Here is a 7804-nt window from a genome sequence, read left to right on the forward strand (position 1 = left end):
GCCCAAAATAGACAAAAATTCCAGCAATCCCCACCAGATCCCAGAGGCACACAAAATTTGTCTTTGATTCCAATACACTGTTTTATATAGCGGTAGTGGAGAACTGCAAGTTTTCTGCGAATCTAGCTTCACACAAAGCCTTGACAGATACGTGGCAACCGTCGGTCTTCCCCGCCCCGCCCCGCCCCGCCCCGCCCCGCCCCGCGACGCGCGGCGCGGCGCGGCGGAGAAGGAGCGCGCGTGGATGTCCCTCTTGTTCTCATGCTCATACATGTGAGGAAAGAACCTCCCTTATAAAGAGGTCCAACTCCCTCTAAACTAGCAATGTGAGACTAAACTTTAGTTGCACCTCTTACCTTGCATGAATGGGCCGCCTGAGCCTCTAGGATTTATTAGAATTTTCTGAAATTGCTATTGGGCTCGCCCAAAATAGACAAAAATTCCAACAGTATGAAAATAGATATTCGAATTTAATATTGTGCTTGTAGTGCCGGCCAGGTCAAATGAAGGATAACCTGCTCCTGTCCACGAATGCGTCCGGATGTATAGATGGTCAAATTTGATCCGTCCGGCTGGAGATACTCTCAAGTGCAGTCGTGTTGGGCCGTGCCGTGAGGTTGCACCTGCCCGGTCGTGAATTCATTTCCGGCCGCTCTGTATAATTCAAAGATCCGATCTGCATCCATCCATCCATCGAGCAGATGTTGTAGCTGGCGTGGATCCCAATCAAACATCGACCGGTCTATATTTCGTACGGCGAGTGCGCATCTCGTCTCGTCCCGTGGTGGTCATCGCATCGTCCATGTGCATGTGCACGGCGGTGATCAGGGAAGTGAAGTGAACTGAAGCCAAGGACATCGTGACATACCAACCGACGGAGATCGACGAGCGAGACGAGACGAGACATACGTACATGCTCCCGACGAGACGATGACTCGGGGAGCTCCGAAAGGGCGCTTTTCGCTTGGCGTACGTGCTGACCTGGCTGGCAATCTGAGTTTCAGATGGTCACAGGATAATTACTCCCACCGAACGAACAAGCGTACGTACTGGCCAGTGGCCATGATGATCGGGAGACCAAGTCAGAGAGAGAGACGGAGGCGGCCAACATTCATGTGCGGGGAAGAATAGTGGTGGCTCCAACTATTGGTGATCGGCCCGTCAGTACATATACACTTATAAGAGACGAATGTCAATACTTAAAAACATACGAGCTATGATGGCCGAGTGGTCTAAAGGCGCCAGATTCAAGTTCTGGTCCTCTTATGAGGGCGTGGGTTCAAACCCCACTTCTGACAATTTTATTTTTCATTCCCTTTTTTGGGCTTTATAAAAAGTTAATTATAATTAACCAAAGGAAACAGAAAAAACTAGTCAGTCACAGAAACAAAAGATCACCATTTCGATACATTGTGTTGCCAGGGTCATAAAAACCCCACTTCTCACAATTTTATTTTTTATTCCCTTTTTTGGGCTTTATAAAAAGTTAATTATAATTAACCAAAGGAAACAGAAAAAACTAGTCAGTCACAGAAACAAAAGATCACCATTTCGATACATTGTGTTGCCAGGGTCATAATAAGGACGATAATGTTTCGTAATATTTTCTAGTTACGGAATGCCTAGGTGATCACTTCTGACAATTTTATTTTCTATTCCCTTTTTTGGGCTTTATAAAAAGTTAATTATAATTAACCAAAGGAAACAGAAAAAACTAGTCAGTCACAGAAACAAAAGTTCACCATTTCGATGCATTGTGTTGCCAGGTCAAACCCCACTTCTGACAATTTTATTTTTCATTCCCTTTTTTGGGCTTTATAAAAAGTTAATTATAATTAACCAAAGGAAACAGAAAAAACTAGTCAGTCACAGAAACAAAAGATCACCATTTCGATACATTGTGTTGCCAGGGTCATAAAAACCCCACTTCTGACAATTTTATTTTTCATTCCCTTTTTTGGGCTTTATAAAAAGTTAATTATAATTAACCAAAGGAAACAGAAAAAACTAGTCAGTCACAGAAACAAAAGATCACCATTTCGATACATTGTGTTGCCAGGGTCATAAAAACCCCACTTCTCACAATTTTATTTTTTATTCCCTTTTTTGGGCTTTATAAAAAGTTAATTATAATTAACCAAAGGAAACAGAAAAAACTAGTCAGTCACAGAAACAAAAGATCACCATTTCGATACATTGTGTTGCCAGGGTCATAATAAGGACGATAATGTTTCGTAATATTTTCTAGTTACGGAATGCCTAGGTGATCACTTCTGACAATTTTATTTTCTATTCCCTTTTTTGGGCTTTATAAAAAGTTAATTATAATTAACCAAAGGAAACAGAAAAAACTAGTCAGTCACAGAAACAAAAGTTCACCATTTCGATGCATTGTGTTGCCAGGGTCATAATAAGGACAATAATGTTTCGAAATACTTTCCAGTTACGGAATGCCTAGGTGATGCGGGGATTGCAGCAGTACAATTCCGTTCCAAGGTGAAGTGCGAAAATTGTTACATTTTTTTAAGAAGACGAAATTGTTACATAGTCCGAGCAGTCAGAGGGCAAATATCAATACCTCTGCTGCGGCCATGGCCGGCCGGAAGGGAACCGTTGACAGTGATCGATAGCCGAGTGCCCCGATGACAGTAAGCGGCCTACCTCCTTGTAATGTGTCCCGTTGAGAAGCTGGTAAGATGTTTATCCGCTGACTAAACGAAATGTAGGAAATCCTCTATTGGATTTTATTTTTAGCCAGACAAAGGCAAACCAACAGAAGTTTGGGAGAAAAGAAGTTGTTCTTGCACTGTCAGCTATGAAAACCAACAAGTAACTGGAGATATACTATAGGATGACCTCCTTCTCATGACCAACATAATTTAGTTACCCAGGGACATGTGCAATAATGGTGTCAGACACTGAACATCTGCAAGATAGAATGGCGATAGGCCCAAAGAGCATTTCTTATTGCTTTCATGATGCCTCATATTTCCTAAAGTATTATTTTCTTCTTCTCTATTTCCTATCATTCGAGCCGGTCATTGATACCGGCGGAAGTGTGCATGTGATTGGACTCTGTCTTACTTGAGTGGGAGAGAGTAGATGTGACAGTACACACATATATAGCAACGCGAACATGCACAACACTGAAGGCATGTTTAATGGTTGGAACACTATTTATTATTTCTAATTTATTTCATAAGCTGTATTTTCGATATTTTTTTGCGCGGTAAAGGAAGTTTTATTGCTAGGTAATAGTTTTACAGTCAAGAGGCCATAAATCCTCATTACAAGGTGGAGCCGAGACCAACCACACAAACGTCATACTCTTGGTACGTCTATAATTGGCCAGCCGATCCGCAACTTTATTTTGACCACGGCTTTGACATCCAGTTCAGGTGGTGGCCACGCCATTTTGTATGCCATTCAGGTGGTCACCACCAAGCTGGGATCCGATTTAGGACTACGGCCATGCGATGGCGTGTAACTCAGACGGTCAGTGGACTGGCATCCAATTTCAGAGAATGACCATGCCATTGGCATCTAACTAAGGTGGTCACCACAACAATGACATCCGATTTGAAGCAGTGATCACGGCTATGTGATGGCACCCTAGACTAATAGTAGCACGCGACTATGAATGGGGGACATGTCATAAACCTGGTTAAAGTTTTAATATTGGTTTATTATCCAACTGGTTAGGTGCAACTCCGTATGTGCATTAGGTCCTTGGTTCAACTTTAGGACGTCAAAATTTTTATGCTATTGATTTCTTTTTCATTTGTTTTTATGTCGCTGTCAAGTGGCCCCACGCAGAGAGACATATAGTCACATCAACGAGGGCGCCGCTCTTCTTCCACACTAAGCCATCTTTGCTCCCAATTCCAATCACCAAACCCCCCCTCTCATCGTCAACTGTCGTGCAGGATTGTCGCCCCTTCACCGGCTCTCATCTCCGGAGAAGATCTCCTTCTCCTACTGTCGCTGCCGCCCCTATCGACCACCTTGACGACATCAAGAAACTCTGGGCAGGCACTCGTGGACACAAAATGCAGGTAAATCCTTCTTCACTATCTTCGATTCCAGACTAAATCAAGTGCAAATGATGTCTGTGTATTGAATTGATTGTTTGGATTCGCAGTGCCCAAAGTGTTTGGAGACCAAGGCTCTGTGTGAAAATGGCCACGTAATGTATGCCAAAACCTTCCTCATAATACTTCTAGTGGGATTTGAAGACAAGATGGTATGCTTTTTTACATTGACTATTCTTTCATTCATGGTGGGCCTGAATTGGTGTTAGTTACTTCATGAAACTGTACTAGTGGTCTATGATTAGGCCTTTGTTAAGGTGATGACCATGGCCGGCCTGCATGCAACTGACTAACAATCAAATTGATATGTGAACGTACTACATGCAGGTTGTTTACATGATTGGCTCATAAATACAAAGGAGTACCGATCAGATTTTAGATCATTCACATTGTTTTCTGAAAAATCCTAACAATAGTTATCCATGCATAATTTAGAAATGCTAAAAATAGAACTGTGTAGTTTTCTGAATTTTATGCCACATAGTGCACATTGTTAATGCTTGAATAGACATAATGATCTCTTGGACATTCATCTAGTTGTTTTGTGCAAGTATGTAAAAAGAGCAAGCCATTATTAAATCTGTGAACATGCTGACATAAGCCACTCTGAATTAGTGGACAATTGGTATATGTACTTATTTATGACTTGGAAGCATAACTATTCCAATCCCTCCATCCGTGCATAGTTCATTCCCTGCTTTGCAAGAAAAAGAGTCCTGATGAAGCTAGACATTTATTCATTTCACCTAAGGCTCGACTTAAAACAAATTATGGCTTTCTTTTCTATTGTTGTCTACAAAACTTTGAAGGAAAAACGTTTTTCACTAGACCAACTTCGAGAGAATTTGCTGAAGTATACAGATTCCAAGTTGGTATGAAGTTGTACTTCAATATTAGCACACAATAACATCAAATCAATGTGAAAATTGGACAATGTTCCAACGGCTTGTCCTTGTAATTGTTCTCAGACATACATACCTTGCTTAGGTAGACTTGCGCTTACTTGCATGTTCTTAATAGTCCTAAATATAAATATCTGCACATAATGTTTATGTATATCTGCTCAGCTTATTATGCAATATCGGAAGAAAAAAAAAGCAATAATTGACAACTGGAACTCACCGTTGGAACCACATGTACGTGGAAAGACATGCAGTACATCGTCATTTTTGCTGAAAATATTGAATCGCTTGTGCGATCGTACACACATGAACCAAGTTCTGGACCGTACAAGGTATCGATGCACACTCTCATCGAGACCAACCTTAAGAAGAAACTGCTGATAATAATTTTATTTGTTTTACCGTTCATTGTACAACATTTGTTATTTAAAATATGACATCATACCATGTAACAATTGTGTTATTGCAACAAAGACTACCTAATCGTGTTATCCCTGATCAAATGGATCGACATGGTGAAATGAGATTTATTATGTTTCTTGAAACTGACATATTGTGGTTATACTCGACGTCAGAAAAAGATGGATGCCTCCTAGTAATGGAAGGCTGGAAGGATTTACTTTTCTTGTCCAAATTGGCAGTTGGAGACCGGCTGTTCTTCGTGATTCACCATGGAGGTGATGAGGTTATCCTCTTTCTCAAACCCATGATTGGGTAATCTGTGTAATCTGCAGAAGAGTAGTTCTATGTTGTTGATGCACTTCTTGTTGATGCTTGAACACTCCTACTTATGACGTGTGATACTTTTGGGAATGACGTTGTTGATGTACCAAATGTTTGTTCCATGTCTGAACTTGTAATGCTATATTATTATCTGTGATCATATTTTCCTGTTCCTGTTTTATCTAAGAATTAGTATGTCATCTCATAGTCAGTAAAATGATAGCATAAACAAAAAAGAATGTAATAGATTTCATTACGATCATCGCAACTAATAGCCATTAGATAAACTCAAAACTTTGTTTTCAAGCCCACTGCACTATTTTTTCCTTTCGCAACATGCCGAACATCTCAAGTAATAACCTGAAAATTTGATTCTAATATGTTATAAACTCTGCTGTGGAAGAAATTATAAGGTACTATGTTCTGAGCACCAACTTGACATTTTTTAAATCATTTTTCTAACCAGCCGACCATTTTTTGTGACACCAAACATTTTATGTAGCACTACGAACCGTCCCAGAAAATGGACATGCATAGTGGCGCCCAAATGCATCGTCGAAAATCAGGCGAGAACGTCGCCAAAGTTGGCTAGGGCGCTGCCCCGGGAGGAAAACACCTCGTGACGGTGGACCATCACAGAAAATGGTTTTAGGCGCGGTTCCTGTTTCGTCACCATGAATTTTGTCAGCGAATAGAGCAAATTTTGTAGTCTTGAACGTGTGTTAATTGTTAGCCTTCTCATGGATCGAACACATGGCCTTGCGGTAGCTCATTTCTATCAACAAACACAACTACCCTTATACGTGCATCTCACCGTATACAAACTCACTAGAACTCTTATGATGAAAGGAAACAAAAGGCACACTTTTCTAGTGACACAAACATGATATGATCGGCCAGTTGGACCTGACGTGCCTTCTGTTTTTTTATTAATTGTTGTTTTCTGGTGACTACAGTTCAATGACATGTTGCTATTTATATCCATTCATGTGGCTATGCTCTGCCTAGTCGGGCACAGACTGACCAAATAAGCAAACCGATTTGTAATAGCTAACCTATTTATACCTGAGTCACACATAGACTTAGGTGGTATTTGGTTGGGCTATGGATTTTTGTAAGAGTTGCAAAAAATCTGTTGTGGAAAAGCAGTTTTGGAAAATCTGTTTTGAGGAAGTTGTTGGCCATTTGGTAAACTGCTTGTTCGAGCTGTGGTTGTGAAGATACATGTCTAAAATATTCCTAAGAGCAGAGAGACTGGTTGCACACTGTTTAATGATACTAACATCATTACAGGTTGATTTAGAGCACTAAGAAAACTTAACTAAATATGTGTCCAACTCTTACAGTCAACATGATATTTTGACACGGCAAAAGAGTAGCATCTTTTTATAAGGATCAATAGGTAGTACACAAATAGAAATAGCAAACAACCTATCAAAGAATTAAATAGCAATCAAACCCATATATTTCATAGCACACAAATATGAATAGAAAACAACCTATCACATAATTAAGTAGCAATCAAAACCATATATTTCATCTTGGATCAATACATCTGTAAATTAGAACACTTGCATTTTTTAGAAGTGAAAGCCCAACAACTATATTACTAGGAGTGGCGCAAAATATTATATACACTTCTACACATATCACAAAATAGAAGAGTAGTTCATCCATGAGCAGATGAAAGAACTCTATGATTTACTCGAGCTCATCAAGGAGTTAGCAATTCTGTCACAGACTCTGTTCATGTCGACGATGTCAAGTCTCGTTGAGACACTATCTCCTTGGATTGGCTATACTTCCAAGTCCTCATCAGGAACATAATCCTCATCTTCATCACATTTTTCAAACTCCACATTGGGCAACTTCGTCTGACGAATGTAGTTGTGCAACTACGTACAAGAAATAATATTTTTTTGTCTACGAGGGTTGAAACTCGGTATACCCTTGAAAATGTGCCATTTAGTTTGAGAACTCCAAAATGATCATTGAACAACATTTATAAGTGAAGAGTGAGCATGATTATATACCTCATATTTTCCACTAGTTTTTGTCCATTATGAAATTCCGGTATATGTTGTATTT

At 40.0% G+C, this 7804-nt stretch overlaps 1 non-coding gene across 1 annotated transcript; it reads left to right on the forward strand.

Moving 5' to 3' along the window:
• The first annotated feature begins 1213 nt into the window (after nucleotides 1-1213).
• Nucleotides 1214-1298, forward strand: TRNAL-CAA. Its single transcript has one exon. It is a non-coding gene; the product is annotated as a tRNA-Leu (tRNA).
• The last annotated feature ends 6506 nt before the right edge of the window (nucleotides 1299-7804 follow it).

This window comes from Triticum dicoccoides, chromosome 3B (assembly GCF_002162155.2).
Source record: "Triticum dicoccoides isolate Atlit2015 ecotype Zavitan chromosome 3B, WEW_v2.0, whole genome shotgun sequence".
NCBI lineage: Eukaryota > Viridiplantae > Streptophyta > Magnoliopsida > Poales > Poaceae > Triticum > Triticum dicoccoides.